Below are 26,828 nucleotides of genomic sequence, written 5' to 3'. Positions count from 1 at the left end.
GACTACACAGCATACTTTCAATATAGTTCCATTATTCCTTAAATACTACCCATGCATACATTTCATAATGATTATGAGTCTTGATAAGTTACAAGCTTTATGTATATACCTTACATTACCTCTTATGGATAAATATCCTGCAAGACGTGTTTGGTGTAGTGAGTTTGTCAGGCCTGAAACAAGAGTTCGCAAAAAACAGGGGACCCTTTGCCAAAAGGCCTGTATGTCATAGGGGAGTACTGGTTTTAAACTGGAAGGTCCAGTTTTTTACTTTGGAGAGCTCTATTTTGCTTTTTTTTTTTTTTTGCTTGAACCCCAAAGGAGGAAATGTGGTTGTTATTTTTTTTTTCTGCTTGTACCCCAAAGAACAGAAGGGAGGGCCGTCTTTAAAAACAAACAATTATCCCAAGATGAAATAGGGGAAAGGGGAAAAAGACAACTTTATTGTGTTTGCTTCTTTGTTTACTTGGGTAGCTGCCCTTGCAGTAGGTCAGAGGCAGCCCAACCGCTGCCAGGTAATTAAATATCCTTACACTGGTTTTAGAGAATTGTAAACAGAGACACCAACAGGTGAAATGATTTGCTCAAGTGTACACAGTAATGCCCAGATCCTCAAAGATATGTAGGCTCCTAACGTCCATTGATTTAAGTGGAAATTAGGAGTCTAAATACCTTTGAGGATATAAGCCTAGATCAATAACAGAGTTGGGAAGAGAACCCAGCAGTCTTAACTCCCATTCCCCTGCAAGTCAAAAAATGAAAAAAAAAAAATCTCCTCTGTCCTTTATTGTTATTAATTATTTGCACTGTGGTAGTGCCTTGAAGCTCTAGTCATGGGTCAGGACCCCATTGTTCTAGGCTCTCTACAAACACAGAACAGAAACAAAGTCCCTGTCCCAAATTGCTTATAGTCTATATGGTTAGGAACACTTGCAAAACACACTTGTACTGGGTAGAGGGAATAATTGTTGTTATGGATTTAATTTTGGTTCTGGTAACCAGATTTGCAACTAGATTATATTAATGCTCTCCTTGGTTTCAGAATAACAGCTGTGTTAGTCTGTATTCGCAAAAAGAAAAGGAGCATCTGATGAAGTGAGCTGTAGTTCACGAAAGCTTATGCTCAAATAAATTGGTTAGTCTCTAAGGTGCCACAAGTACTCCTTTTCTCCTTGGTTTGTAAATCTAGATTTTAGTTTAAAAAAAAGTGATTTTTTTCCAAGTTTTCACAGCTCTTATTTCAGATGTCAGGAAATTTCTCTATCCCCCCCCCCCCCCCGCCACATTTTTTAATTCCATGGTAAATATTAGGTTACATCTGAAAATCCAAGTATTCATTTTGACTCTCACCTTCTGTGATTCCCTTGACTCTCACCTTCTGTGATTCCCCCACCCCTAATTCAGACTCTCCATTTGGGGACAAAAACATAAGTGCTATTATGAGTGATGTGTTATCCTTAGGAGTTTGGCTCAGTTGGTAAGTGCTGTTTCCGCAGGATGAGGCAGTCTTACACAAGAACAAAACACAGTGCTGCAGTGTTGGAGCTGCCTTCTTCCAAATGAAATGTTAAAGTGAGATCTCGGCAGGAATTAAAGATCCTTGTGGAACTTTTTGAAAAGAGTGGAGGATAAACCTGATGTTCTTGCCAATATGCCCTCCCTTTCCATAAAACAAGCTGTAGGCTTAAAGTTCCAAAGGGGATTCAATATAGCCTTCTTTTGTATGCTTGAAAATCTCTTTTGTACCTAGTTTTTGCACACTCTCACTTACACAGTGTATTATTTGTGTGTGTATTCAGAAACCCCTTTCGTACTTGAGCTGTGTGCTTAGGTGGGTTTTTGATTGTGTACATTCTATAATATACAAATGAAAAGCTATAAATAGTTTGCAGGTAAGTGATTTCTGCACAAATTATAGACTCACAAATAACTTAATTTTGAAAATTTGGCCTCTAATGTCCAAGTCTATACAAGTGCTATTTGTGGTGGCGTTCTTATTACATCCCAGAAAGCCTACGTTAAAAGAACATTACAGTTACAAAGTCAAGCATGCAAAAATTAGAAAATGCCTGAATTAAGATGGCTTGTGCAGCTTTAATTTGATCCCTTTGTGCATACACATTGTGAGACAGTCTTTAATTATGATCAAATTCTATTTTTTCTAAGGGACCCCTGCCTCATTCAGAGCACAGGACAGACATTGATCACTGAATGGGGAGCTATTTAATGTGTTTTTATCCTCACCATACTGTGTCACCCCATTCATTGTGTATTCTGCACCATCCTGCATGGAATACAGAATTATTAATTTAATCATGGGCTTTTCTCCACTGCTCGTATCATGTCTTACTGCTTTACAAACATTAATGAATTTATCTTCACAACACCCAGGTAAGCTGAGATGGTTTTATTATTCCTGTTTTATCCATGGGGAACTGGGGCACGGAGATTAAACTCAGAAGTGTCAACTAATTTTGGGTGCCCAATTTGAGAAGTCTACGATCTGAGTTTTAAGATTTTTAGCATTTTATAACACTTTATATATTCAGGCACAGCCCCCACTGATGTCAGTTGCACAGCTGTGAGTACTCGGCGCTTCTGAAAATCAGACCCCAGATGTCTCAAGTTGGGTATCCAGAAAAAGAGAAATACACAATGGCCACCTGTGAAATTTTTGGTATATGTGACTTGCCCAGTGTCACATAGAAACTCTGTGGTAGAGACAGGGATAAAATCTAATTCTCCTGGGTAGCAATTAACTGTCTTTACCACAAGACCGTGCTTTCTCCTCTGTAGTCCCTTGCCTCGTTCATTACACACTTTTGTAGAGTGGGCTCTGCCAGGGGTTCTCTGGTCAGCGTCCCCCTCTGGATCCCTCGTTATTACCCTTTAACCCCACTCCCATCCCTGCTTTTTCATCTGTTGTCCCCTGTCATTGCTTGCCCCACCCCTCACCCTTCATCTCCCCCCCCCCCCCCCGACTTTGTTCCTCTCCTCTCTACCTTTGAGTCAGGCAACCTCCTTCTTTTCCTTCACACTGTTGGGTGGCACTTGAAAGCACAGGAGACGCTGTTTCCCAGCACTCATTTACAGTGTCGGTCATCACAGCAGCCACTGGCAGCTGGATGAGTATTGTTGGGCAAGTCCTTCTCCACCTTTAGCCCTGCAGGCCTGGGCTAAAGCATACCCAACGCTCTGTGGGGATGGTGCATGCACAGTCTGGTCATACATAGGAACTGTAATGGGATGGAATCATTCCCAGTACAGACAAAATCTCTGGAAAATTGAGCTGCCAAACTGTAAAAAGAGTCTCTTCTAAACATGCGTGGGGTGCGATTTTTCCAGAGGTTTATAACCTGGTGTTGACAGCAGCAAAAGGGACCAGATTCAATTTTCTTAGGGTTTCCTTAAAGATTTAACTAACACTGGCTTGAGTCTCCACTCAGAAACCTGGAAAACTATATCTTCAACCCAGGGTACCCCTGATGGGCAATACTTCCTGACTCACAAATGCTAAGCCCAGAGGCTTATAACAATGAGAACTTGATTAAGTGGGGGGAAAGAAAGGGACAATAAAACAAACTTGGAAAACCAGCAATTAATAAATCCACCAATTCTATGATGGAAGATGCCCACCCCTCCCCTCAGTGGGCCCGTTACTCACAGTTAGCTGTCCTGGGTTGGAGAAGTCCAAGGATGCAGGCAGGCCAGTGCTGCTTGGGAAGCTTTGGGGCCCTCTACCAGCTGACCCAGCTGGGGAGATTTCAGCTTTAATTGATGGGTAGGGAGGTTAACCACACCACAGTCCCTTAAGTACACTGCTGGGGCTTCAACCTAAGCTACATCAGCTCTGTTCCAGTCACCACTGCTCTACACTGTCCATTGCCTTAAAGTGGCTGCTCTGTGCCAGCCATAACCCCAAAGCTACCACTCTACACTGTCCATTGCCTCAAAGCCATTCTCCGATCTGTACTATCCACGGTTCTACAGCACTCTCAGCTCCTCTCTTTAGAGAGGAATCAGAAATATGTAAGGCCCTTTACAGAGTTCTCATCACCACAAAAGCACTCCCAGCCAAAAGCAGCTCCCTAGCCCAACTATGCCTGACATCATTCTTGGTCAGGATGACACCAGGCACACTTGATGTCAGTGTCTTGTCCTGGTACTTCCCAAGAAGGCGTCTGGCACGTCATTTCCCCCAAATGCAAAATTTAACCAAAATGTCCCAAACTGTTATATCAAACTGAAATGCAAATGAGGCCTGGCCCATTCAGTCGATTCCCTTTGCTCTCCAACAGATGCCAGCAGAGAGCTCCCTCCCCAGTGAAGCTCCTGCCCACCTGCAGTTTTTACGCTACTCTAGGCTGCTTTTTTCCCATTTCACCAACAGGTGACAATAAAGAGCTCTTTAGTCTGTCTGAGGCTTCAGGGCGCAGGGCTTACACAAGTCATTGCCCCAAAGCATGGAGGTGCTAGAGCTTCTCAATGAAACAGTTGTAAGAATGTTTTTTACCATGGACAAAACAATACATTTTGCCTAATTTCATTGTCAGAAATGGCTGAGTGCTTTAGCTGAAACTTTCTAAATGATTCAGAGGCAGATACCCAGTGTGGAAAATTTCAGCCCAAATAATTAATACTTGGCAAAGTTATTAGCAACTGAAAACAGAGTCTTACAAAGGGAAGCGTAGGGCAATGTTAACTACAGGTGGCACTATATGCTCTGCCTATAAGTAAGGCAGAACTAAATTATTTTTATTTAAACATTACATAACACAGCAGTGAGAGCCTGTTGTAAGCTGCAGCTGGCTACACTTTTCTGTTTGCTGCAGTCCAGAACCCTTCCTTCCAAAATGAAAGATGATCTTTGATCCCTGCAGCCACACTCGCGTTCTTAAACCATAATGACACACATTTGCTTAGCACATGCCAGGCCATGGTTAGTGACAACTTTTAGGCACTCAGACCACATGGACATGGTGTAAGAACCTATAGATTAGTGTTACTGCCCTGTCATTACCCCACTTGCTTTATACAATGCTTTGGCATACTGCATTTTAAATATGAAGAGCACTTCTTAAAAACAAAATGTATTCTTATTCTGTTTCGTTAGCATTCATGCTAATGCATGCTCAGTGGCTCTAGTAACAAGGTTCTCATACGGGAAGTAGGCAGATGCAGGAAATTTGCTCTCCCCATGAATCAAACAGAGCCAGCATTAATGATACAGCACAGGAAAAAAAGAAATGTTTAACACTCAACACTAGAGGAGAGTGAAAACAGAACACACTTTGAAGAATTTCCTTATTGCTACATGGTCCTGCATAGGAGAGGAGCTACAGTCAGACTCAGAATGTTCTGAAGTTTCTCCATTTGTTTAATCTTTGGTTCTTGGCACTGCTGTGATTGACACAATATAAAAAAGTAAAGGCCCAAACAAGGCAAAGGAGGAAAAAAAGTCCTTGGGAAAATGTGAGACACAGTAAATCAAACTAAAAAGTAGGTCAGCACAAAGGCTGGTGCAAAGATTGCACTGTTTAGCTCCGTAAGCAGGGAACCAGAGATGGTTTTCCTTCTCACAACTGAATGCAGGTGTTGGGGTTAAGGGTGTGAGTTAAAGAAGGATTTTCCGAAAATCAAACAGATGCAGGGCTAGTGGAAAGTAGGGAAAAGCTTATGAGCACTAAATAATGTTTTGCCCAAATTAAGCATTTTCCCCAAAAGTGTTTAAAAAGCAATAAAAAGCAAAACAGAAAAATGATATGCTCTCTAAAATATCTGAAAAACATGATTTTTGAAAAAAACTCTGTACCTTTACAGCTACATATATTAGACATCCAAAACTGCATGTGAAAATTCACACATGCTCAGATTTATATTTTTCATTATTTTTTATCAAAAATATTTGTCAGAACAGAACCCGAATGTTAAAAAAATCTCATTAAAAGGAAAAAGTAGCATAGCCTTAAACAGAAAATGTGCCATCAGAATAACCAGCTCATTAGTGTAACTATAGCTACTTACACCTGATGACTTGGTGGCACAACTCAACTGTCTTTCCTTCTAAACCTGACCCCCTGGGAAAGGATGTATAACAGCAAAGTAGGATCACAGGGATTCAGAAACCCTTGTCTCAGTTTCTTGATAGTGGAGAACAGCTTCCTTTGTTTCCCCTAGTGGACTGACAACCTATACGGACACTTTGGGTACATCTAAACAGGGATAAAAGCCCCATGGCTGGCCTGGGTTAGATGACTCAGACTCTTTGGGCACGGGCTGCAGAGCTAAAAATTGGCATGTAGACATGTGGGTTGGAGTCTGAGTTCTGGGACTCTCCCCGACTTGAGATCCCTGAACTCAGGCTCCAGTCCGAGCTCAAAAATCTACCCAGCAGGTTTTCAGCTCCAAAGCATGACCCTGTGTCAGCTGACCGAGGCCAGCTGAAGGTTTTTAATCCCGGTACAGACATATCCATAGTGAACCCATGCTAGGTAGCTCCCACGCTGTATAGAGAGGACTAGCTCAGCATTTCTCAAATGCACCCACCGTGGTTGCATGGGGCCACCAGGGGGTTTTCCTGTGGCCATGACAGCCTCCTGGGCAGAGATGGGGGAGGAGGCAAAGCAGCAGCCCCCCCCTGCAGCGCCCAGGGGCTCCAGGGGCAGGCTTCAGCCCTCCCCCACAACCCATCTTCAGCTGTGGTACTCCACGGGTGGATCAGCTCCCTTCTCTTGGTTCAGCCAGAGGCTCAGCTGGCAAGCTTCACCCTCCCCCCATTCAGCTTCAGCCGGAGGCTCCAACAGTGGGCTTGAGCCCTGCCCCTGGCTTCAGCCACGTGGCTCTGGGGGCGGGCTTCAGCCTCCCCCACCTAGCTTCAGCCATAGGGCTCCAGGGGCAGGCTTAACTCCCTTCTCCCCCTTCAGCCTTGGGGCTCTGGCGGCGGGCTCTGTGCTTCAGGGCCCCTTTGCCCCCCAGCTTCAGCTGCGGGACTCTGGGGGTGGGCTTCAGCTCCCCCTCCCCTGGCTCAGCTAAAACCTCTGGCTCTGGGCTTCAGCCCAGGTTGGCGGGGCCTCAGCAGTGCTGGCCTTACCCAGTGCTATGGTCAAAAGGCAAGGAGCGAGGTGAGCCTGGGGTGCGAGGCTGCAGAAGGGAGCTCAAGGCAATGGGGAGGAGGGGGAGGAAGCAGCAGCACCCAGGGGAGTGATGGGGGGCCCAAGAGGGTGATGGGGGCCCCAGGGGGATCTGTCAGGGGCCTAGGGGGAGGCAGTGAAGGTCAGAAGTAATGGGTGGGGGGTCGGGGGAGGCAGCGGGGGCCAGGATAGTCCAGAATGGGGAAGGTGCAAAGTTCTATGTTGTGTCATCAAGGTGCCCAGCATAGACTCTCATTGATGGTGTGTGGTTCTCTGTAGGAAGCAGGCTAGTTTATATTTCTGATGTCACATATCAGAGATCAAGGTTCTAATTTTAGACTTATCAAAGTTAATGGCAACAATCCTATCAACTTTAGTGGGCCGGGGACTTGTTTCCATCCCCTAAATAATAATAATAATAATTTTAAAAATCCCACAGTAAAAAAAAGTCAGTCAGTCCTTTGAAGCACTTGATAAGTCTTGGTTCACTGGCAGAAATAATGTTGGCTTTAGCTAAAGGCAATCATCTTACTAATGATTATTTTTGCTACTGCATTGTCCCAATTAAATTTAGGCAACACATTTAGGTATTATAAAGACAGTGCAACAGATTAAATATATAGGGGAGGAATGTTCAAAAACATATACCAAAACTATTATTTTACCAGAAAACTGAAACACTTTAAAATAAATGTCCATGGAGTTTTTTGATTTGTCAAAAGTTTATGTAAAATGGGAGCATTTTAGCTTGGCTTGTATCCAGTATATTTTAAAATATTAGCAAGACTGGTTTGTGTTTTATTTAGCCCATTATACATTTTTGTTCTTGCCACATACTTCTGACTTTGACACCTTACAGTTTTAAATTATTATTATACAATATCAGCATACAGGATATAAAATATATGAAAGCCAGAGTGCCAAATATTAATCTTAGATACACTGGAGTAACTACCGAATTTACTTTGGATTTACATCAGTGTGACAGATCAGAATTTGGTCCAGTGTCCGTATAGCTGTTGGGAGCCTTTTTTCGTAATATAATCACTGAAGGGTCAATAGATTGTAAAATTCAGATTTTTCACTTCCAGACTGGAAATATTCAAATGAATAATAATTCTATTGGAACACTAAAACCTTATTAGGGTCGTCCAGAGCACTAGTTATATCCTTTATTCAGTCAATTCATAGAGTGACCCTGACTTTTTTATGGCTGAACTGTAAACCCAGCTAGGGATTTGAACACATGATGATGACTTTCCAAGTTGCCTATGTGTTGATCTGGATGGGCTCATTTGGGTGCTAGATCCATAAATGGGACTTGAGTGTTGCTACCCTAAACCTAACTTTAGGTGCCTTGGTGCCTAATGGAATCCATGGCTTCAAGATAGGTACCCCAGCTGCCTAGAAGGGAGAATTAGGCACCTAAGTCAGCAAACTGAGTGGGGAATTGCCTAAACTAGCCAAAAGGAAATGCCAAGGAGAGGGGTGTGGCCTAAGTGTTTGTATCTAGGTTGGAGGGAGGTGCCTATCTCTGCTTGGGATTCATAGTCATGAACCATCTCCTGGAGTTAGTTGCCTATGCTCTTTAGTACAAAAAACTAAGGAGGTGGTGTGGGTAACTTTATACCCTCTAGCCCAGTGGTTAGAGCACTCACCCACAATATGAAATACCTAGGTTCAGTTCCAACCTCCTGCCTAGTGTGGAAGAGCAAAGCAGGGACTGGAACCCAAATCCCTCACAAGAGTGCCCTACTCAGTGTGTATGGGATATTCTGGGATGGATCGCTCTTGATCTCTCCTGTTGAAATTATTCCACTTTTTATAAATAAGTGTTTGAGTAGGGACTTGAACACTGATCATCCACACCCCATGTAGGGTCTGTAACTACTGGGCTATAGAGTCACTCATGCCTGCTTTGGCCCACACATATCCCAAATTCCGGGCAGGACTGAACTCGCAGTTAGCCCATGCCACCATGGCTACACTGCTATTTTTAGCACACAGGGTCAATTAAAGCTAGCTTGGACATGTCTACACATATGGCAATCACACATCCCAATTGCAGCATAGACATACCCTAAGATAATTTACCAGGATAATGAGCAACATTTCCCCACCTGAAATTGTCTGACCTGCCCCCTATAATCTAGAGGGGTTACAGCCAAGGTATATGTCTGGGAATCCCCAGGAACAGAGATGAACCCAATAGGTAAAGCCGTCTGTAATAGTTCATATTTTATTAATCCCTTCTGTGTTAATGTGGGCACACCCTGAAACTGCTTAGTCCAGATACTGTTACTCTTTCCATTCAGGGAAAAGTGCAATCCCTAGGAGCTCCAGACCCTGTGACCTCAGCAAGACCATATATCCCTCCTTAGTTATGTTCCCCATAGTGGTAGAATTTTGTTATGTGCCTGTGCTGATCATAAGAAAAAGAGACAATAGGAGCAGATGGCAGATCCATCCATATTCTGAGAGAGCATCCTTTTCTTTTTAGCTATCCATTGTAGGCCATAAATCATTTTGTTTCTCTTTGTCCCACACACTTCTGTTTTAGATTGAACCTGCACTAAGGGCATGTCCTCAGGTCACCTTTAGCACTCTCAAATCATGGGCCCAGCTGAGGGTGGTTTGGCCTGTAAGGTCTTAAGGCTGCTTTAAGTTGTGTCCAACTACTTTTGGCCCCGGGAGCCATTCCAGAAGCTAGGGAATGCTGGAGCACAGCAATTATACCAGCTCTGTATCATCAGGGGATTCCCAGACAGCTGGTTAAGCCATCTTTCTGACTAGTTTGCACCACCAAAGCAGTGCAAATCATCCAAGGATGCTAAGGCAGAGGTAAGAACGTGCCTCCTTCACTGGCAAATGTCCAGCACATATTTGCACATACATTCTCAATATGCAATTTTGTTTTCCTTATCTCTGTATTATATCTTTTTTTCACAGAGGCCCAGTCACATCACATTTGAAGTTACAAATCCTCTGTGAAAATATGGCAGTTTCCAGCAATATCCTGGACAAACCTTATTGAATTAAATTTAAGTAACTCAGGTTCTCACTGTATTAAAAATGCAAATGGTTATGTATTATTGTGGAATTGCATGAATGTCTCTAGTGAGGAGACGTGACCAACGTAAACACTGGGAAGTGTTATGAGCTTCATGCAACAATTCAGCCTTTTGACGCTTCACCCTGAAGATGACATCTTTGTCTGCAGATCACCTGTTACATGAAGATTAGATCAGAGATGCAGACTGTATAAAGGAGGGACTCACAGATTCATGGGTGGGCTTGTTTTGAGCTAACAGCTCTTACGAACTTGTGATCATAGAAAAAACCCTTGGCAGGGTTTGAAGGAGTGGTCACTGGCCAGAGCCCTTGTTGGAGTTGGGGTGATCTCTGGTAAAGTTATTAGCATGTATATAAGGTTTTTAAAAATTGTTTTAATATGCTTTCTCGGTAATGTTTTCCCCTTAAGAATAAATGGGCTTGCTTAGAAAGAGCTGTGTGGTACCCTACATTGTTGGCAAGTATGTTGTTTATAGCCTCTGAGGAGAAGAGCAAAGCATGCCTGCTTAGGCAGTTGGGAATTCACAATGTAGGCAGGGAACTGTGCAGCCTGAAAATACCCTGGCTGGGAGGGAGAGAGATGAGGATCTCTGCCCAAGAGAGGTGATGGAGTCGGAAGCCTGAGAGGGGGTGCCCATGGTGACCATAGAGGGGAAATATTGGTGCAGGTGCCTAAACTGTGACACTCTCCCCCAGAACAGCTGAGTTATTTGAGCACAGAGGGAAAAAATAATTGTCCTTATAAACAATAATTTATGAAATACCCACTAAGTCAAAAGTCGCTGAATGGATTTTGTTCAAACTTTCTGCAAAAGGTCATCCATCAGCTGACACCACGCCTGAGGAATTTCACCCTCAAAGGAGAGGTGTTTTATAGAGTACATGATTAATGTCTCCAGGGAGGGATTTTAGATGCAGATGCCATCTCAGTCTTGGCTGGAGTCCTGCTTCAGTGTTACAGAAAGGATTGCATTATGGTGGCTGGGTTGGTGACAGGATAAGCTGTGAAGCTTATTTGTGACAGCGTAAAAAAATTCTGTTGATAATCAGCTCTTTTTTTTAAAAAAAAAACACCTATGGTCTGTTTGGCACTCTCCCAAATTACTAAACTGATAGGTTTCAGAGTAGCAGCCATGTTAGTCTGTATCCGCAAAAAGAAAAGGAGTACTTGTGGCACCTTAGAGACTAACAAATTTATTTGAGCATAAGCTTTCATGAGCTACAGCTCACTTCATCCAAGCTCACGAAAGCTTATGCTCAAATAAATTTGTTAGTCTCTAAGGTGCCACAAGTACTCCTTTTTTTTAGACTGATAGACATTTCTATTTAATAATCACACTTTGAAACTTAAAACTTATCCCCTCTTCAGCTTTGTTAACAGGGAATCATTAACACTGAACAAATAAAATATATATGCTCAATTGTTTGTATAGAAATAAACACTCTGGGCATCCCCTGCTGTTTAATGAACATGCACTGGGTTAACTAAGAGAGCTGCTGCCACTGACATCTTTGATTATTTGCTAGTGGCAGATGAAAGCTTAAAACTTGCTTGTTCCTATGACAATAAATACGAGTTCACCTTTTGGTCTCCCACCCCAACCCTCCTGTTTCCCTAGTCAAAGTGGGCCCAGCTGGCAAAGGCTTTCAGACTCAGGCTAACAAGTAAGCCCAGTAAGGTCTCTCTTCAGAGTTTGCTTATTCTTCTGGGAAAAAGTCTGTAAACAAAACCTTTAGGCTTCTGTCTACTAAACAATGCTTGGGAATATTTCCAGGCCACAATTTTAAGAAGTGGCTCCATTGACATCAGTTGGATCTGTGAATGCTCAACACAGACTAACACGGCTGCTACTCTGAAACATTTTTTGAGAATCAGGCCACTTATTTATGTACCTAAATATGGTCTGAGGAACCTAATCCTATTGGGATCCAGTTTTTAAAATGTTAATCTGTGTATCTTGCAAGCATACCCCAGCCATTTGAATTAAATCTTTCCTGTACCCCATCCACATGTCATAGGGTGTATTTCAATGCAAGAATTAGCTTCCTGAAGCTGACACACCAATTTTTGCTCAGGATGTTGGGTAAGATCTTGCTAAACTCATTTATCTAGGTCTGACTTCCAACTCCCATGCTTCCTCCTCTAAAGCCATGATTCCTTTGCCTCTGCTGTGGTAACTCTTGGAAACCTGCTGGTTTATCTACCCTTATTATGAAGAGTGTCCTCTTGTCCTAGGAGCAGGCACAAACATTTCACTGCTTTTCCCTTATGACTCTTTTTTCCCAAAGACGATTGCACTCAACACAGACTCCCCTCATTCTCATGAGAGAAAACTAGATGAGAGTACCTTAGCCAATGCTTTTAGCTAGATAAGATTGTAACAGGATGGCTTGCCCGGTAAGGGCTGAAGGGCCTGGGGCTAACCAATTCTGGTCACTGAAAGAGCCACATCTGCTAGGAATCTGGTGATTGCCCTATAAAGAGCAGCAGGCAGCTGCAGTTAGTGGGGATTTTTAGAATGGGTTATATTTCAGCAGAGTCTAGTCATTTGGGACTAAGACTCTAGCTAGGAATGGCTGGGGGTAGCCTGCTAAGGCAGGAGAGACCCTGAGCAAGTGGAAGAAAGACAGCAAAAGGTCTCCTGGCAGGGATGCCTGGGAATAGGAAGGGAAAATATTTGGCTGACTTTACCTTGACACTTTGAGTTTTATTTTGAGTTTATTTTCTGTGAATAAACCCAGACTCCAAGGAGGGGTATGTTGCCACGGGAAAAAGTGTGTGGAGTCTGTAAGCGGCCCTGAAAGGGGGAAACAGAGGCTGGGGATTGTTAAGTGACCTCTGGCCATCGGGGATGCTAAGAAGGCAGCTGACCCTGTTACAGAGACATAGAAAGAAAAAATGACAATGTGACATCTCCTCATACAAGTGAGTGTTTCTCCTAAGGGGAGGAAAGGCTAGCTCCTCTCTTCAGCATTCATAGAGGGAGAAAAAATGATGCTCCACTCCCCCATCTTCAGTAGCCTTTCTAACAGGCACCTTGAAAATCAAAATATTTCTCACTAATCAGGAAGGCCTTGAGACCTATGCTTTGGTCCTGAAAGCCTTTTAATCCTCCTTCCCTATTATTGAGGCTTACACCAGAAAAAGGAAATTACTAGACCCCCAAAACTGTGGAATAGCATTTTAAATTAATGTTTCATTCTGGAATGCTTTTATACTCACTCTCCTGCAGCCCATTTAACCTCAGTGCCTTCTCTTAACCCTCTGCATGAACAATATATTCACCAAGTGACTGAGAAGTCAAGAACCTTTCTTCAGGGTCTACTGCAAGGCCCCTGCACAACAATTTGTTTGAGGTTATAAAAGACACTCTTCACTCATTCTCTAAATCAGGAGGAGATCCCAGGAAACCAACTTGCTCATGAACCTAAGTGTCTAATTCAGATGGCAGCATGGCATTGCTAATGGATATATTAAAATGCACAGTAAGTTTATTCATAGAAATTCAAGTACATACCTGTGCAAGTTGCGGAAAAGTGGCCATTTTAAAAAGACTTTCTATTCTTATATCTGAGCAACAGTCAATAAATAGAGTATGATGTCAAGCTATCAAACAACCCCAAGGGCATAAGTGGTTACAAATATCCTAAGAGACTCTTAAGTAGGGTATCCTGGAAGGCAAGGAGTGAAATGGACACAGGGCAGGCAGGGCAGATTGTCCCACATCATTCACCAGAAACCTCTGGAGCTTACTAAGAAGCAACAATTACTTGCTCCAAAATCATGGGAGTCCAATTCATAACTCCTTTCTTGGAAAAATGGAGTATGCGAAGCTTCAGGTTAATGAGGGGGTGGGGGTCCTCAAAAGGCAGGCACATAATTTGAGGAAAACCTGGGAGAAAATAAAATTATAATGGATAGACAGGGCTTGTCTACACCTACAGTGCTGCAGTGGTGCCACTGCAGGGCTTAGTGAAGATGCTACGTACATCGACAGGTGAGCTTCTCATGTCTGCCTAGTTAATCCACCTCCCCAAGAGGTGGTAACTATGTCAACATGAGAAACCCCATAGCACTGTCTATGCTGGGAGTTAGGTTGGTATAACTACATCGCTCAGGCGTGTGGATCTTCCACACCCCTGCGTGACACAGTTATACTGACAGGAGTTGGATGTGCAGAGCAAGCCTCAGAAACTTTTCTCAGCTACAGAAATTTTTTTTCTAGGTTTCTACTCTAATTACCATCATGTTTGAGCCCTTGTGAGAGCAAAGGACTCACATAGAGACATAAACCTTAAAAATTCAGACCCTGTCCATGCTCAGTCTCCATGGTAAAAATATATGTTTAAAATATAACATGTATGGTTTTGTTTTTCCTCCTGCTATCTGAGACTTGCTCATCTCTCTACCTTTAACCACCTTAGTCTTAATCTACCTGTGTTGCAATGAGGGAACTGACCAAGAAAAGCCAATGTCTGCTTTGCATTGGCCATCCAGAGGATTTAAATTTAATGAAGTTACTTTAATTCAGATTTAAAACAGTTGTGTGGAGATGTGCCAGAGTAGGCTAATAATGTGGTTCAGAATGTTCGGATGAAGTCATATTTTCTTTTATTTTAATATCACCTTTCAATCAGCTGTTAAAATACTTTTTTGTCCTTTATCCATTAGATAATTAAATGTTTGGCAAGAAAGTATATTTATGACAGAGAGCAGTGTCTGGAGAAAGTCTTTAATATTTACTCACATTTCTGAATCTCCTCAGAATGTACAAAACCCTATAGCGATTATCTTAATAGCTCACTTTCATTTCAGGGACTCCTGGATGCTCTGAATACTCAGCATTCTGTGTCCGTTTAGGTTCTGTCATTTATCCTGAAGCACATCTCCCAGATTACAGCCACTGAGTCAGGACAAGCCCAGTCAGCTTAAGTGCTTTCCATCATTATGAAAATTTCAGAGGCATAATTTTTATGCTATGAGGTCCCTGGTGGTAATCAACACTCCGTCATTCCATATTTAACTATATTCTTCTTAACCTCTTCCTTGCTGCAAGATTGTGTTTGTATCTTAGTATAATGTCCATTCTAAAGGACAGATATTGATGACTTATATTATATAGAACCATTCATCCCAAAATACTGTACGTGTGTGTGTAAATTCCCCACCATTGAAATACAGCCACTTCTAAACTGAAACACTGCAATTGTTTAACAATGCACATCTACACTAATGTTTAGGAGAGTAAAGAACAATAGCATATCTAACTAAAAACCTTTAGGGTAAACAAGTAGACCGAGAATAATAGCTGATGTGGTATTTGGTCAAAATATTGAAGATGATAATCTCTGCTATTATGAAAAGTGCTGTAGTATTTCTAATGAGCACAAGTGGTCAGTACTTGAGTTCCTTGAATCTTATTGAAAGATCTTTAGTACCATTCTGGGGCAGCACTGGGGTGAAGTTCCATTTACTGAATTACAGGCACCATTCTCATAGACTTTAAGGTCAGAAGGGACCATTGTGATCATATAGTCTGACCTTCTGCACATTGCAGGCTACAGAACCTCATTCACTCCTGAAATAGACCTCTAACCTCTAGCTGAGTTACTGAAGTCCTCAAACCATGGTTTAAAGACTTCAAGTTCCAGAAAATTCACCATTTACACTAGTTTAAACCTGCAAGAGATCTGTGCCCCATGCTGCAAAGGAAGGTGAAAAAACCTGTGTCTCAGCCAATCGGACCTGGGGGAAAATTCGTTCCCTCTCCAAATATGGCGATCAGTTAGACCCTGAACATGTGGGCAAGACCCAGCAGCCAGACACCTGGGAAAGAATTCTCTGTAGTGACTCAGAGCTCTCCGTATCTAGTGTTCTGTCTCCAGCCTTTGGGGATTTTTGCTACTGGCAGTTGCCAAAGGGCCACATGCCATCGTAGAGAGTCCCATCATACCATCACCTCCATAAACTTATCAAGTCAGTCTTGAAGCCAGTTAGGTTTTTTACCCCCACTGCTTTCCTTGGACAGCTGTTCCAGAACTTCACTCCTCTGATGGTTAGAAAACGTTGTCTAATTTCAAGCCTAACCTTGTTGATGGCTAGTTTATAATCATTTGTTCTTGTGTCCACATTGGTGCTTAACTGATATAACTCTTCACCTTCTCTGGTATTTATCCCTCTGATGTATTTTATAGAGAGCAATCATATCTCCTCTCAGCCTTCTTTTGGTTAGGTTAAACAAGCCAGGTTCTTTGAGTCTCCTCTCATAAAGTAGGTTTTCCATTCCTTGGATCATCCTGGTAACCCTTCTCTGCACCTGTTCCAGTTTGAATTCATCTTTCTAAAACATGGGATACCAGAACTGCACACAGCATTCCAGGTGAGGTCTCACCAGTGCCTTGTATAATGGTACTAACACTTCCCTGTTTCCACTGGAAATACTTTGCCTGATGCCTTCGAGGAGTGCATTATACTTTTTCATGGTTGCATCACATTGACAGCTCATAGTCCTCTTGTGATCAACCAGTACACCCAGGTGTTTCTCCTCCTCTGTCATTTTCAACAGATAAATCTACAGTTTATAGCAAAAATCCTTGTTGTTAGTCCCTAAATGCATGCCCTTGCACTTTGCATGATTAAATTTCATCCCATTTCTATTACTCCAGTTTACAAGGTCATCCAGATCTTCTTGTATGTTATTTCGGTCTTCCTCTGTATTGGCTATACCTCCCAACTTTATGTAATCCATAAATGTTATTAGCACGCTCTCACTTTTTATGCCAAGGTCAGCAATAAAAATGTTAAATACGATGGGTCCCAAGATCGCTCCCTGAGGAACTCCACTAGTAACCTCCCTCCAGCCTGACAGTTCACCTTTCGGTATGACCCATTGTAGTCACCCCTTTAACCAGTTCCTTATCCACCTTTCAATTCTAATATTAATCCACATCTTCTGCAATTTAACTAATAATTTCCCATATGGAACTGTATCAAATACCTTACTGAAATCCAAGCAGATTAGCTCTACTGCATTTCCTTTGTCTAATAAAAATAAGGTATCTTCTCAAAGAAGGAGATCAGGCTACTCTGGCATGGTCTACCTTTTATAAAACCATGGTGTATTTTATCTCAATTACCATTCACCTCTATGTCCTTAACTACTCTCTCTTTTAAAATTTGTTCCATTCTGGGGTAAAGGACCATTTACTGAATTACCAGCACCACTGCTCACCTGGATTTTCCTTTGGTAGCTCTCATTCATATGGGAGATACAGAATGACCTGTTTAGACTGTGAAATCTGAGGTAAGGCACATGGTCCTATATGGCTGCTATATGTGTTACTGTCAGAGATGGCTGGGAATTTTCCATTTTGACAGGAAATGCAGTATGGATAACATTTAAATGTCGTCAAAAGATTTTGATTTTTCAAAATATTTTGGTTTGGGTTGCTTCAACCCAATTGGAATATTTTGGTTTGTTGAACTGACATGAAACATTTCCTTTCAGATCAGTTTAACATTGAAGTTAATTTCCCTATCAGGCCCATTGTCTCATGGAAGTTGTAGTTCTGGTCCCCATTCTCCCCTACTGGCTGACTTCCTGGCTGAACAACATCTCTTATGATGCAGTGTGGACTTCCCTCTGACCAAACTTCATGGTGCATTGTGGGAATCACATGACTGCAGATATCTCTTCATAGATGTAGTCCAGGCAGGGAGCTCAGTCCAGGGGCTACTACTCCAATGAAACACCATGGCACCATATGAAAATGTAGACTAGCTCCTTTCCTGGATGTACTTGGTACAAACTGGAGTAGCTCCTTTCCTGGAAAAAGCTCAGGCCTGCTTCACCCTTAATAATGTTTGTGTCCCTTTTCATGAAGAGGGAATTTATTTTGGAGAGACCTTTGGGCATATATTAAGAGAACTCAATTCCCATTTGAAATTTTGACAATGTTTTATTATATTTTCTCTGTGTTGCTACAATAGAACATATCATGAAATTGAATGTGCAGGTTATCATTCACATTATTTAGATGAGTTGTCTTTGTGTTGCTTGAATGTTTCAATCTGTTTTGAAATGAATCTAACCATCAATCTTTTTATGCTGTGTCCATTTTCTTTGTATTATTTGGACCAAATTGGTTGGTGTTCCTGGCTGGAGCCAGATTAAGGGTTGCAAGGAGACATTTTTTTTATTTATATTTTCCAACTTGAGGTCTCTGTTACACTGAAGGTTTGTGTGTAGGATCATGTAACTTTTGTCTTAATTGATTAAATGGGTTGTTTGGAGTACCACCATAGAATTGGGCTAATTAAATATTGTTCAAATTCACCACTGGGGAGTTAAGCAGCCACTGAACCACAAACAAAAGTACTGCAGCTCAGAAGCTATGTAATTAGAAGTTCAGGAGAAAAAGTACCCCTTTCTTTCTTAGAGGAATGGCGTAATCAACTCCTAGCATTTTATCGACACATGGGAATGACAATGTAACCAACTGGAGCTGTCTAAGGAAAGCTTTTGTTGCAAAATAGACATGTTTTTCAAAGAAGTAGGTGAACTCTGGTAGAAATGACACTTTTATCTCATTGACTCTGTCAGTGAGAGACTTTTGAAGGGGTGTCCATTTAGGGCTCCTTGCTGTTTAAGACGTTCTAGTCATTTCAATTGTACTCATATAGCCCCTATCATCATAACATCTGAGCACCTCAATATCTTTACTGACTTTATCCTCACAACACCTTGGTAAGGCAGTGCAGTGCTATTATCCCCACTTTTCAGATGGGGAACTGAGACACAGAGCTACTAAAGAATATTGTGGCACACAATAGCTTAGTCTCCTGTGGGTTGTAATACTTTGGTCTAATTTCAGTTTGTGATAGGTTTCTTGGGGTGCAACCTAAATGGTGGGACTGCTGAGCCCTCTGTCCCACCAACCTGGGATCCCTCTCACACTGTGATGCTATTGCTTAGCCACAAACCTCTGTCAGGTACTGTATTTACACAGACATCTATAGACAGGGACACAGCCAACTGAGTTACATGAATGCTTCCCCAACCACTCATGAACCAACAAAAGAGAGGCTCCAGCCAGTTCTCCCCAGCTCACCAGCCTTAAACCCAAGAACTGTACCTTCTTGCACTAGTCAGAAGCCTGACCAGTGTAAGTTCATTAAGGTCACCATTTCTACAAAGTGGACGTGCAGCAGCCTTTGTAACCTAAGCAGATTTCCCAAGCACTTCAACCAAAACACACAGTTTTAGGTAAAATATAAAACAGATGTATTAACTACAGCAAGATAGACTTTAAGTGATTATAAGTAGTGAGCACAGAGATCAAAGTTGGTTACCTAAGAAATAAAACAAATTTGCAGTTTTAGTTCTATAAACTAAACAGGATTTGAATCAAGCGGTGTCTCACCCTGATAGATGGTATAAACAGGTCACAGATCTTCAATACATAGGCTGGGACTCTCCTCCAGCCCAGGACCACCCCCCCAGTTCAAAATCTTTGCCCTCCAAACATGTTTCCAGATGTTGAGTTGTGGGGGGAGTGAGGCCAAGTGATGATGTCACTTCCCCTCTTTTATTTCTTCCAGCTTGCTAGAAAGATCTTTGCTTGTGACATGGGGGGTCCGCCCCCATTGGTCAAGCATTCTCGTCTGAGAAGTTTCCATTGTATACAGTTTCTGGGATAGTGGATTCTCTTTAATGGGCCATCAGCACATCTGGCTGCTCCATTGTTGGACCTGAAAGGCTGGTTGCGTGTGTTCCCAACCTCACAACTTATTTCAGTAACACACACATAGCAAAACTTCATAATTTTACATACAATGATAGCACTTACAATCCAACAGGATATTAATGTTCTACAGATCAAGACTTTTAAAATGATACCTGACAAGGCATACTTTGCACAACACATATCATAATTGTATGACAGTGGTGAATATGGGGGGTTCCAGGGTGTTGCTTTGAGGCACAGAGTGCCACACAGTTTTGGGTTTAGTGTATGGGTGTTTGGTGGTGTTGGTGCCCTGTGAAATAAAGGAGGTCAGACTAGATGATGTGGTGATCCCTTCTGGCCTTAAACTCTATGACTTGCCCAAGGAGTCAACAGCAGAGAATTATACCGGGGTCTCCTGAGTTCCAACCTAGCACTCTAAGCAAGCTGGGAACATTTAATCTCCACTCCTGGAACCTGGTATTGGGGGCTGTATGGGATGGGGAACTGCTAAAGCCCAGTGTCCCTAAGTGGGTTCCTCATAGTTCCGACGATGCAGGACTGAGTAGTCCCCACTTTGCCTGCCCCCTCTCCCCTGCTATTACCACACCCTGTTTGCAGTGGATGTGGCTGAACATTTTTAAATGAAAAAAGTAAAAGGGCACTTTGTCATAACTACCTCAAGGCTTTCAGGGATCAGTGTTATGGCTACAGCACTGGGAACACCTGAGAAAGAGAGAGAGCATCTTGCAGTGACTCTATTCTTAGGGTGAAAAGCACAGAAGAACAGACTCCTAAATGACAATAAAAACAAACTCATATGATATAAATTATGGCCTTTCAACAAAGGAAGATCTCATGGTACCGTAACGCCCCTTGGGGTTTAGAGACAAAGACCCCTTTCAAACCTTGTCCTGAGGAAGTGCTGGCTGTTCCAAGGGAGAGTGACAGGATGTGTGTGTCTGGAGCTCCAGACAAGAGGGCCTACAGTGAACAGACTCGCATGTACTGAAGCAGCCAAGAACCAGCCCAAAATCTGGGAGGGACAGAGTGGCTGTCCAGGGACACCCTGGGACATGAGTCAGGAGGAGCACTGTGCCAGGGAGAAATTATCCAAAAAGGACAAACCAGAGCTGGACCCAGTATCACTGTCGCCCAGAGCTGTATGGGGCCATGAGTGCTGGGGCTTGTAACCTTGGATTGGGAATAAGGAGTAGGTAGGTATCCCTCTGTAAATAAATATTTCCCTTTATTACGTTCATTGTACTAATCCAGTGTGTGGGTCTGTGTGTGTGTGTTTATGTGTTTACTCTGGGGGGTCTGGAACAGGTGCCCTGGGTGGAAGGGAGTTTCCCTGCTGCATTTCTGCATGCACCTTTTCTTGGCCAGAGCTGGCTGCAGAGTGAACTCCAGATTGGGCTATGATGGTGCTATAGTCACAGTACTTTTTAAATTATCAATAAAAAACATTCAGGAACCACTGTGAATACAGACATTAAAATAAGAATTTATTTTTTACGTGTTTTAAAAAAATCCTCATGAGCTCATTCTTCAAAAATTTGTGTTCAGATCAATCCAGATATTACTACTCCCATAAATACAGAGCTGGCCAAAAATTGTGTCAGATGCAGACTAAGGAGACGCTGAAAAAACAGTAAGGACAAGTGATTGATGGAAGAGAACAGATACTGTTTATTTTAGTGAAATTACATTCAGGTTCAGACTTGTGACTTCATCAGTTAATCTGCGTGGCTGTGAATTTTTGAAAACGTATTTGAACACACTAAAATTCTGCCCTGAACAAAATATTATAAATAATAATTGTTATTAAAGCGAACTTTCCATCTCTTCTTATTCAAAATAATTTTAAAAAACCACTGCTAGGCTAAGCATGCGACTATAAGCCAAATTCTGATCTCAGCCCAGTGTAAATCTGGAGTAAATGACTTCAGGGGAAATACTACAGACCTACTTTGTTGTAACTGATATCAGAACCTGGCTTATGGTTTAAACTCTTTGACAATGGTCTCTTTCCAGTAGATTGGCAGTTCCTGTAATCACAGAATCCAGCCATGCCTGGCAACCCTACCTTGGCTGATTTTTCCCCTTATATGTTCAGCCCATTATAAAAAGTTACTATATGCAAACAGACAATCTAGTTAATGCTTAGTCTAGTAGCCAAAGGAAGAATTTCCCATGTGTATTTTACTTTTAAAAACATCTGTATGCCCTTGAATTAGTTTGTTCTTTGAACAGCAATCACTCTCTTATCTGGAGAATCTCTGACACACCCTTCATTTCTAACAGTGCATCCTGAATCCAGCAGAGATTTCTTAATGTATAGAATAGATGCTAATTTGTTTTTACACATTTATTACATCTGGAGCATTCCTCAAGAGCCCCTGGACATTTCCCGTTTTGCTGAGTCAAAGTAATAGCAGGGAGTTGCAAAAGCAATGCAAGTAATCTGAGCTGTTCTGAGGCAAGAGTGAAGGCCTGTCAGCGGTAAGCAAGAGCTTCCTCCCTCCTTGTTCAAGTGTGAATTTTGACCTCCCTGCTGTTGCCAGCTCCTTTTGGGGGCAGGGTGAAGGTGGAAAGAGTGAGAGGTGACTTAAGTACATAAGAATGGCCATACGGGACAGACCATTGGTCTGTCTAGCCCAGAATCCTGTCTTCTGACAATGGCCGGAGCCAGATGCTTCAGAGGGAATGAAAAGAACAGGGCTATTATCGAGTCAGTCATCCCCTATCATCCAGTCCTAGCTTCTGGCAGTCAGAGATTTAAGGACACGAGAAGCATGGGGTTGACTCCCTGAACATCTTGGCTCATAGCTATTGATCTGTCCTCAATGATCTTATCTAATTATTTTTTGAACCCAGTTATACTTTTGGCCTTCACAACAACCCCTGGAAATGAGTTCCACAGGTTGACTGTGCATTGTGTGAAGAAGTATTTCCTTGTATTTGTTTTAAGCCTGCTGTCTATTCATTTCAGTGGCTGACCTCTGGTTTGTGTGTTATGTGAAGGGATAAATAACACTTCCTTATTCACTTTCTCCCACCATTTGTGGTTTTATAGACTTCTACCATATCCATCCTTAGTCGTCTCTTTTCTAAGACACATAGTCCCATCTTTTTAATTTCTCCTCATATGGAAGCTGTTTCATACCCCTAATCATTTTTGTTGCCCACCTCTGTACTTTTTTCAATTCTAAAAAATCTTTTTTGAGATTGGGCAATCAGAACTGCATGCAGTATTCAAGGTGTGGGCCTACCATGGATTTATATAGTGGCATTCTGATATTTTCTGCCTTATTATCTATCTCTTTCCTAATGGTTCCTAACATTCTGTTAGCCTTTTTGACTGCCACTGCACATTGAGCAGAGAAATATCAATAATGACTCTAAGACCTCTATTTGTTGGTGGTGGTGATAGCTAATTTAGAACCCATTGTTTTGCATGTGTAGTTGGGATTATGTTTTCCAATGTGCATTACTTTGAAATTATCAGCATTGAATTTCATCTGCCATTTTGATGCCCAGTCACCCAGTTTTGGGAAATACCTTTGTAACTCTTTGTAATCAGCCTTGGACTTAACTTTCATGACTAATTTTATATCATCTGCACACTTTGCCACCTCACTCTTTACCCCTTTTTCTACATAATTTATGAATGTGTTGAACAGCACTGGTCCCAGTATAGATCCTTGGGGACCCCTGCAATTTACCTCTCTCCATTGTGAAAACTAACCATTTATTCCTACCATTTGTTTCCTATCTTTACTGATCCATGAGAGGACCTTCCCTCTTATCCCATGATTGCGTACTTAAGGTGCCACAAGTACTCCTTATCTACTTTCCTTTAGAGCCTTTGGTGTGGGATCTTGTGTGACTGTAGTAATGTAATGCACATGATCGATATAAAGAGATTAAGAAATAGTTTATCATTGCAATATATTTACTGTTGAATTCAATTGTGAAAAATTGCTTGGTTTCATTTTCTGTTATATTTGTGTGAAATCTACATATTTTCTTCATTTTCCTAGAATTTGATTTTTTTTACCAGTTTTTAAAAATGCCATTAAAAAAAATAACTACACAGTATAGAACAAACTTTACATTATATGACTTCTAGAATTGGTATCTGGGTAAACGAATGAAAACTACCACAAAATCCCAACAACACTAATGAACTCTAAAGAAACTAGGATAAGCTTGCATAGGCAGAGTCTAGTACCAACCACAGCAAGGGCAAGGTTAGGAATGGATGTGGTGGGGATTCTCTTATTCAAGGTAAAATTGGCACCTAATGGGAACAAGGAACCATTTTAAATACTCAAGAAATTGCTGTCAAAACTGACAGACTTAAACTTTTGCCTAGGGTGGGATTTTCAAAAGTGCTTAGCGTTGGCCTAACTCTGTTGAAAGGAGTTTTACTAGTGGCTTCAGCGGGAACTGAATGCTTTTGAAAATCCCACCCTAAAATCACCATTGTTTATACTATCCCTCATGCCTAGACTAAAGATTCCAAGATGGATAATATTCAAGTTACTTTGTTGGGATACCCTACAATAATAATCAGAACACAATGAAGGTGTTTTTAGGACTGGTCTACACAAGCTTTTCAGACATTGTCTCATCTATAGATGGTTTTAACTTAGTTACAAATAAAACCCTGTGTGTGGGGCCAACCAGTTTGAAATTCTAGCTTAGAACATGGTTTTTGAACTCTGACAGAAGAACTTTTATCTGGAACTGAGTTTAAACTATGGTGCTCATGAGACATATCATCTCTTCTCTCTACCTCTTTGGGCCAGTTTCAGCCTGACAGTGACACTCACGCGAGAATGTGTGTAGTGGAGGGACGAGGCCCAAGGAACCTTCCACAGACCATGTAAGGGCCAGGCAAATATGCAGCCTGTGGATTGAGTGGACTGCTCCCTCCCAAGTTTCCTGGGGCATCTGGTTCTCCAACAAAAGAGAGGGGAGGCAGACAATAGGAGAAAGTATACCTCCATCCACTCCATGCACTGGCCTGCAAAACTGTCCAACTACATGGAGTGGAGGGGTAGTAATCTGGACCCCATTAAGTGTTGTAGCAGTGGGCACACTGCATCTTAGTACCTGGGAATTCCAAAGGGCATTTTGCCTTCCTGAAGCAAAATGCTGCCGGATGCAGCTCCACCTCACCTAGAGAAGAACAGCTCCTCACTTCATCCAGCCCAGGACTGTGCCTACCAGATCCAATCGAGCCCTTTGTTCCATGCTTGTGACTTGTCAGCAGACTGATACAGAAGGGATAAGAAGTCTTTTCTCTGAAACAACAGGAGGGAAGTATATTTCATTATCTGCCTGCATTTAAGAATGGCAAAAAGCAGAGGAATAATATGACATGAGCACCTATGCAAACCACCCCTGGTGGGTCTAATTTTCTAATCTTCACAGCATTCCTTTATACAGGCTCAGACCTAAAAAACCTAGCCCAGCAGTAGGCCACAATGGTTTTTCAAGTAGCCACTGGCGTAAAAGCATGCACTGTACATTTAAGTAGAATCTTACCAAAATTTGCATTAATATAAAGCTTCCATTTTCACTCATTAAAAAAATGCACATACATTTTGATTCTGGCAGTGTGAAATTTTTTGCACACCTGTGTCCACAAGTTTCACATTCAATCTCTCTCCCTAGCTGCTTCTTTCTTATCTTCTATAACACAAGGCAGTCAGAGAGCTTTTGCCAGGAGAATAAATGAAGAAATGTATTTTTCTTAAAGGAAGAGCCCAAAAGTAAAAACACAAACACCTCCTTTTCTCCTCCCCACCATTGAAAGAAACTGTAAAACTTCAATTATATGTTTTAGTAGTATAGGTCAGTATGTAGGTGAAAATACATAGACCTGCTAGTACTGTAGAGTCAAACTATGAGCACAGTTAAGTACTAATTTCAACCTTAAGAAAAATGAGTGGTATAATTCTGATAGTTTTGCCATAAGGAGTGGAGGGTATGAAAAAATGGTAAAGATAGATTTCAATTTCTCCTTGAGTAAACTTCAGAAATTCTGTCTGATTTGAATCTGTGATTGACTCATACAAGGCAAAGCTGCAGCTCCTGTCCATATTGATATCATGAGTTTTGTATTCTAGTATGTGCAGGTCCAAGAAGGGAGAAAACTCCCTTCTTGAAAGTATCTGATTCATGACGAAGAGCTCGGTGTAATCTCAAAAGCTTGTCTCTTTCACAACAGAAGTTGGTCCGGTAGAAGATGTTACCTCACCCACTTTGTTTTGTTGGACAGAGGTAATTCAGGTAACCTCAGATTTTTTGCATAGCTTCGAAAAATCCACTCATGCTATTCTACATGTGTGCAAATATCTAAAACCTTAGTGCCTTTTTGGCTTACATATTAAAGCTCTGAGAATTAGGGGTGAAACCAAATAAGTTGAATAGTATCAAGTTTAATGATTAATCACTGCTTAAAGTAACAAACTGACTGTTACTTGTTTATCTAATTCACACCATCTGCCTTTCTATTCTAATGTTACAGCATACTGCTTTAGTAAATAAATTAATTCCATAATCATGATAAAACATACATGGAATTTGCTTTACTTCAAGACAGAATGTAACTTGGTAGGTGACCCAAATGCATGAGCAGCAGAACTATGGGGAACTTCAGCAAAATTACTGGAAAGCTACCATATTCAGTGCAACAGTAATTAGGCAAGAGCTGGCAGGAGGTAATGGTTCTGCACTTTTAAGTAAAACTTGATATTGATTAAAATGCCTTGGCTAGTGATTAACTTTCTTTGCCTAATATTCATTATTGTTCCAACAGCCTTGACATGAGAACTGGCAGAACTTTGAAAAAGCTCCCATAGAAACAGTGGAGAGTCATAAAGC

At 41.8% G+C, this 26,828-nt stretch overlaps 1 protein-coding gene across 3 annotated transcripts in view; it reads right to left on the bottom strand.

Moving 5' to 3' along the window:
- Positions 1-4,068, bottom strand: part of TBL1X (transducin beta like 1 X-linked) — a 300,606-nt gene extending 296,538 nt beyond the window's left edge. For 2 of the 3 annotated variants that reach the window (XM_043537790.1, XM_043537791.1), the window contains exon 1: positions 3,665-4,068. The gene's annotated coding sequence lies outside the window, so the exon portion shown is untranslated. The remainder of the gene's footprint in view (positions 1-3,664) is intronic. The other variant, XM_037899925.2, reaches the window with a different exon arrangement.
- Positions 4,069-26,828: the final 22,760 nt, after the last annotated feature.

Source organism: Chelonia mydas, chromosome 1 (genome assembly GCF_015237465.2).
Source record: "Chelonia mydas isolate rCheMyd1 chromosome 1, rCheMyd1.pri.v2, whole genome shotgun sequence".
In the NCBI taxonomy this organism is placed as follows: domain Eukaryota; kingdom Metazoa; phylum Chordata; order Testudines; family Cheloniidae; genus Chelonia; species Chelonia mydas.
The sequence above is the reverse complement of the archived record's forward strand: the minus strand, read 5'-3'. Positions and strand labels throughout refer to the sequence as shown.